At 44.1% G+C, this 7,361-nt stretch overlaps 1 long non-coding RNA gene across 1 annotated transcript; it reads left to right on the top strand.

Annotated features, from left to right (window-relative positions):
* Nucleotides 1–328: 328 nt before the first annotated feature.
* Nucleotides 329–3,824, top strand: LOC146576861 (uncharacterized). The gene is made up of 2 exons (XR_014892296.1): nt 329–1,489; nt 2,886–3,824. It is a non-coding gene; the product is annotated as an uncharacterized LOC146576861 (long non-coding RNA).
* The last annotated feature ends 3,537 nt before the right edge of the window (nt 3,825–7,361 follow it).

Genomic DNA, 7,361 nt, shown 5'->3' with positions numbered 1-7,361 from the left:
GCCATTGTCCGTTGTTTGCTCACTGCATACCTCTTGTGCTCGCTCGCCCTCCTTTCACTCCCTTTCTTTACTCGTAAGAAACTGTTGCACAGGAGTGACCGGTGAAGCTCCTCGTCTTTCACTTCTTTCTGCCTCGGTTTTAGTCTCACCTGATGACCATCGACTCCGAGCCACAGTTGTAGCACCAACATGAAGCTGGCCTCTCTGTGTGAATGTCAGCATTATACTTTCTTTTATCATACAGGGACTTGTATGTTTATTAGTTTGCATGACTAACTTGACACCGACAGGCAGCCTTGGCAGTACGCCACCGTGGGTAAGAAAAGGTTTTGCGCCTTGTCTGCGTGCAAATGATCCCTGTGCTGACTGAAAAACTGTGTTGTTCATATCGCTTGAGAGCGCTGGGAGATTTTGCCCAATATCCCTTCTCGTGCAGCAACTAAGATGGTTGAAGCTGAGGATATTGTTTCCATGTGGCCCCCGGGCCCCTCGGCGGTGGATGGGGAGGTTTCTGTGCCCTTGGCACTCAGATCAGAGAATGAAAAAGCATGCAGCCACCTCCCCTGAGTTACACAATAAGATCATCGTAATCTAAACACAACCCTTTCCGTTCAGCTTTCATTTAAGCTTTAATCAATACAGCGTCTTCATGAACTGCCGACAGGCAATTGTTTTTGTTGCTGGCAGTCGGGTGAGAAATAGAGGTCTAAGGCTTAAAGTAAGTGGGTGTTACCTGCTTTGGAATTCCTGCATTGCTTCTTGTGTTTGCTTGATGGGAAGGTTTGCTTTTTCTGCTTAGATTACACCTAGTATTTCTTTAATGCATGCTAAGCAACACTTTCCCTAACCCACAAAGAAATGCCTCCAAACGTGTTATGACAAGGTGAATGACTTTAGGCGTGTGTCTGTCTGGATGTGGATGCTCCTAGCTTCTTCTCTTCTACCAGAGTAAACTCTTTCCTGCGCTTGAGGGCCTACAATGCTCACGCCCCCTCCCACCACCACCCTCCATCCCTTTCCTCCTTGTTTGAGCTTGCTTGGACAAGGTCATACACTCCACTCTTTTAAACACCTGATCAAGAGTCTATATGAGCACACGACTAGTGGAAGTCAATGAATCATCCTCAGGGGAATGCTGCTGTCACACTTCAAACACAGCAAGACAATGTTTTTTTTTTTTTTTTTTTTTTTTTTTTTTTCTTTCTGTGAATCGATTTATGGATGTGTCATCAGTCACAGAGCTACGCCTCTTGATATTAGCAGATGGGCAATGAGTGTGTGCATTCTCCGAGGCACACAGAAGAGTAATGATGTTGCTGAAGCAGGGTCTGTAGCTAACCTTTTCCCTCTTCCTCTCTTCAGGTAGCCAAGGTGGAGTATGTGAGGAGGAGACCCAAGTTGAAAGAAGTCTTTGTGCGATTAGAAGACCACCTGGAGTGTGTATGCACATCACATCATCACGCGGTAGAGCCCTCGGATCCAGAAGCAGGTAAATGAAGCTTTGCTTCTTTGCAAAAAAGCACTTAGAAGCTGAGTTTGATTGCAGAAACCGACCCCTCTTCCTGATCGTGCATTCTACTTTCCCGTCTTCCTCATATCGGTCTGATGGTCTTCTCTCTGTTTGTCTCCATGGCTTTGCACTGGATGACCCTTTTTTTTTTTTTTCTTTTCTCTGTGATTGCCCCAAACGAACCCATGAAGCGGCTCACTATTGCAAAACTGTAAAGCTTGTGTGCTCGTGCCTTGTAAGATGAGGATGTGTGCGTGTATGTGTACTTGTGTGTTAAGAGAGGGTGTCCAAAGGGCTGCTTGGCATGACAGCAGGTAAACCGCCGGTGCCTTGATCTGAGGCCTCTTTTCTCCTTGGGAGCAGATAAGCGCTGTAATGTGTGCTGATAAGGCATCTCAAGAATTTATAGTGTTAAATCTTTGCACTCTCTGCTTCTGTCCCCGGGCTGTTGTGGCTCTCTGTATTATAAACCCCTGCTTCTCGCTTGTAACCCTCCTTCCTATCCACCCTCCCTGACTTTTGTGTTTTCAGGCCACCGTAGGGCCAAAGGTAAAAAAAGGAAACCTAAAAAGCTAAGACGCACCAAGGGATTATTGGTGACTTAAAACAAAAAGTTGCACTCATTACCCAAAGTCCACTGGAGAGCTCTGAAGCGAACAGGTAGGACTTAAGAACTGCAGCCTTTAATCACCTTTCGGCAGTGCACTGGCCCAATCAGGTGCAAAGAAAGGGCCCTGCCAATCACCCAATAACATCACAGCCAATCAGTGTGAAAAGAGGAGGAACTAAGGAGTGTCATCCTCCGTGCTGTCCTCAATGCTGCATGTTGAGCTTGTGGCCTGCTGAGCATGCACACTGCTTTTATCTGCTGTGTTTTGTGCTTGCATGATGTCATTTCATTGTACAGTAAAGCAACTGTTTGTTTTGCTTCACTTTCTAGAAATCACTCCTGAGTTTTCTTTTGTCTTTCACCCTATCATATCATCACCCTCTAAAAAAAAAAAAAATAAAAAAAAAATAAGAGACCAGTATTTGTGATTTTCCTCATTCTGTCCTTTACTTCAGCCACACGCACACAAGCAAAAACACCAAACATAACCAAAATAACACACACGCCGTATTTTGACTGGACATGATGTCTGGTCTGAGCGCTGTCTTTGAAATATGGAGAAAGGTAATTCAGAACACTGCAGATCTTGTTTGAGCTGTGTTTGAAATGCATGACCAAACTGGTTAAATTGGGCTCTAAATCCAGTAATCTAGTTGGATATCTTTTTCCTGATTTTAAAAAATCAAACTTAAAAACAAACATGTATTGTTTTTGTAAACCTGTGATTCTAATCTCACCCTTCCTCTCTCTCTCTCTCTCCCACAGTGGATGTGAGGTGAGACCAATCAGAACAAGGGACTTCAGCGTGGGAGGTGCCTAAATAGAGGAGGCCTCCAAAAATGACACCTGCTCTGTCCTCTTCCCCGCTGCCGTGCAACCTTCGTCTCAAAAAAACAAAACAAAACAAACCCCAAACTTTTCTGTAAAGATGTCAGACTGAAAAAGAGACAGCAGATAAAAACAACTGAGATACCAAAGGTGCTTTTGAAAAAGAAAACAGCCGGTGACTTTCTCTGCGGTAAGCCACTTACCTAAATGGCTGATTAAGAAGAAAAGAGAGGATGCTGCGGATCTTGGGCAGGCCAGGAAAAAGGCCAAAGGGAGACGATGAAAGGGATCGATCGGTGATGGACATTTTGACTGGGCGACAGTTGAACAGCTGTTGAACAGTTGGACCACATCTCGATGAAAATCAAGTGCTCCGATTTAACACAAGTACTCTGACCTGCTTAAATGAGTCTTGCATTCACAGGAAAAAAGACAGAGGGATATAGGGAAAAAATGATGGAATGAAAGAGACTCTTTCTGGAGCATCAAACACTTTGAGTTGACAGATGTTTGCTCCGAGACCTCTGGTTGTGACTTTGCCCACCTGCTATGTACAGTTCAATTTGAAAAGAAAGTAGTCGTTCTTCTTGCAAGCTATTTATGTGTGGATGTTTGCTTTCCATTATGAAAGAAAAAAACAAACGAAAGATGTTTCATCATGTTTTTGCAGTAGGTCTGGTTCTTTGCAACCATCAGTATCACAATCTCAGTGTAATTTTGTTTTCTTGTCAGCCATGTTTCTTATTATATTACAGTATATCTGATGTCCAGTCTTGTATATGGTTTGGATACATGTGTGAGGAGGAGTTTTTGAGAGTCAGTACAGGAAGATGCTTTATTTTTGTTATGAAATATATTATGCATACTTATATCCAAGCGGGAATTATGTTTTCTTTTTGTTGTTCTTGAATGTCTATATTTAATCCATCTGGGCGGGGCGGGGGGGGTGCAAAAAAATTAGGTCAGGGGTGAAAGTAGGCGCGTGCGTGCGTGTGTGTGTGCGTGTGTCACAGCTGTGAACAGGATAAAAGATGGGGATAAAACAGCCCAGGTGTGTGTGTGCGTACGCACTGTGGCATATGCTAAGGCAGTGACACGCCCTGCCCTATCCTTTAGGCAATATTTACCACAAACATGCATTCAGCAAATCAGTGTCTGCCAATCACATGAGTGCACAAAAAGTGCACTAGCATGTCTAAACTAGAGCATATTCATAGGCTGTATATATGTGTGTGTGCTTATGCACAATTTCTCTGCTACGAGAGGCTATTCTTTTGTTTTTTGTTGTTTTTGTTTTTTTTTTCTCTCTCTCTCACCCATTTCAGTCCAGCGCTGATAAGGAAGATACGCGCCCGGTCTGCTACATAAGCACACATGTTGTGCCTTTGAAGAGCAAAGTCCATCTTAAAGACTGAATGAAAGTGCAAAGCAAATCGACAAGTGGATGAATGGGCTCCTTGTTTGGTCAGGCTTTACTCCTCTGTTGACAAGAGAACAGATCTCAGATTACTCCACTCCTGTGAAGGGACTCGCACTTTATGCAGCTCTCCTCCGTCAGGACAAATGATCTGAGGTGGCTTGAAAACAGCGCGGTGCTAGCCTGAACTCGTGCCCCAAAGGAACAAACAATTACTTCCTTACCAGTTCCTATGATAGTGATGAATGTGCGGCAAGGCCTGGGGCTTACGCGAAAACGTTCCTTTTTCAGCCTGTGTCGAAATACGGAAATATGACTGAGATTCTTCTAGCGGACAAAGGCATGAGAGTGAGTCACAGTGCAATGAAAAGCAATTCAAGTGAGAAGAGCTTGACTGAAACATGGCAGAAACAGCTACTGCTGAACTGTGGGCTACATATCACACACACACACACAGCGCACCTGCTGACTGGTGCCATATTTTGTAAGGCTGATGTTTCACCGGTATTCTCAATCACAGTTGCATCAATATAAGATAGTGTTCTCAGTGAATCAGGGACCATGCATAGAGCAATTTGATTGCAGTCCACCACAATGCTGTTATGCTATTGCAAAGCCTTTTATTACTTTCCTTTTGAGCTTTCATTGGATAAACATAGCAATAATCATAATTTATATATTTATGTTATTAACAATAAATATATTTCTGCTCATGAAATTCTTCACTGGATGTCCTGTTAATTGCACCTTGTGTCTCAAGGATGAGTTTTTAGGATAAATGTAGACGGCGTAAAGACAAACAAATGGACATGAAGGGGAAGGAAAGTGAAGCATGCGCTTGCTATGTGAAGGCAGTAAAAATATGTACAGATTATGCAAGATCAGAAGAGTGAAGTGTTCTTATGTTGGTACTGCCGTTGTTGGCATAACATAAGCTTGATGTGAAGGTGGTGTTGTTACAGGAAATGTGAGCTTTTACCGGCTTGCAGGCCGAGCAGGAGCCGGGCTTTATTCCAGGATCCACCGGTAGCAGACGGTAGGTTCTGGGGGGCTTTATTACTTTTCCCCTGAGCAGCTCACCATAATCCCCGGGCTAAGGGACATGAAAGCCCTTCTGCTTTGCACTTCCCAGCCATATACCCTGCTTATTACCGCAGGAGGGGAATGAGATAAAGAAAGGCACAACATGAAAGAGACACAGGATCAGAGAGACAGCAGCTTGGCTACCCCGTAGAATAGGGGATAAAGTCAATAAAGCAAAGATAAAAGGAGGAGCAGAGGTTTGATTGATTTTATTGTTTTTAACCTGACATGCACAGCTTTATTCACAAAAATGAGGGGAGGGCCAAAGTAAGGATTTAGAATAGCGTGTGCAGTGTAGTCGCCTTGCAAGGCAAAGAAAACAATATGTCATGCTGAGAAAAGAAGGAGGAGTGGGAAAACCCTGATGAGTAAGAGTGCAATGGGATGGGGTGGAAAAAAAAGGATGAAAAGAGGGGTTTAGGTGGGCTCAGGATGGGGGTAATCGGCACCACAGCCTGAACGGGCAGACGGGGCGACACTTAAGGGGACATGCTTTATAAGTAATACCAGAGGGACACATGGGGGTAGGTAAGGTGAGCAGAGGGCTGATGAATGAGCTTTATGTCTGTGAGTGTGTGAAAGTGTTTGAGAGAGCGAGCCTGGCAAAATGTGTGTGTGATTGTGTATGTACTAAAACAATGCAAAGGAGGTGTCTCAGTGTGAAACATGCTGCACTGGAATTTCAGCCCTCATAGAGAGCTAAGTGTCGTTCGACTACACAGGGTCAGAGTTTAGGATTCAGGGCTCATATGAGGATGCTGTTATTGATAAATTTTGAAGCTTTCGCGGCTTTCCCTTTTTTGTTTTTACTGTAAATAAATTCCACCTTTCACAGGAACCATTTTTGGTAACGTTTTTGCTACCCTGGATTCAACGCATCCTCAACTAAATCTAATAGACACAACCTCCTCCTCCAGGAATTAGCTTTTGCTTTATTCCTTAACAGATTACAGATTGTTTAACTTTTGCTTCATTACTCTCTTCCCTCCTCCATCCTCCCCTTTCCTTTTCCCCTCATCGTAGCCCTGTTATGTTTCTTCTCTGAGCCCCAACCTGTGGCCTCTGGGTTTTGAGGAAAGGCAGAGGTGGGCTTTGAAGATGGCGACAGCCAAAGTTTGTCCAGGGCCATGGCCATGAATGCCCGCCTTTGTTGTGCGCCACTCTCTCACGTCTTCATATCCTCCCCCTCCTACACTCCTTACCCTCCCTCTGTCCCCCCGCAAACTTACATGGACACGCTCATGCCCTCACTGGGGCCCTCTTTGCACAAATGACCCTGCTAATTATGTATTTAAGGTATTTGGCTCCTGTGAAAACAGCTTTGGGTTAGCGGTGGAAGGTGGTGGGGGTGGTTGAAGAAAGGAGGGTGTATAAGGACGTGGTGTGGTCCATGGTCTCATGGCTATCATTACTGCCCAGCGTTGAATGTAAACACTGGATTAGGGCAGCAAGGGGTGATTCAGGAGAAGGGCGGTTGAGGTGGCAGTGGTCGCCTTGCGCTTCAAGCGTTCTGTGCTCTGGTTTCACCCCTGGGTGACAGTCCCTCAGAAACCTTTCTCTCATGCACACACTGCTTACCTCAGACAGGTAATGATTTATTAGCAACACGGGAGAGGCAATGCAGTGCGTAAACATCATGGGCCTTCTTTTTTTCTCTTTCCTTCTGATATTATCTGTTTTTACAAATTGTTTTAGGAGTTTTTTAAAATATTCATCATCACATTTCTCATAAAAATCTTTGATATATGAACATCACTTTTATTTTTATTCAACTCATTACAGTGACCTGAACAGATCCCTGAAGGTCCTTTATATTGTAAGGTAAAGAGCCCACAATAATAGAGAGAAAACCACAACAATCAAAATACCCTTTTTGAGCAAGCACTTGGTGACAGTAGGAAGGAAAAACTCCC

Source organism: Mchenga conophoros, linkage group LG4, assembly GCF_057382185.1.
Source record: "Mchenga conophoros isolate Kocher_MC1m ecotype Shallow Benthic linkage group LG4, M_conophoros_male_GT1.1, whole genome shotgun sequence".
NCBI lineage: Eukaryota > Metazoa > Chordata > Actinopteri > Cichliformes > Cichlidae > Mchenga > Mchenga conophoros.
This window is presented reverse-complemented; position numbering and strand designations above follow the sequence as displayed.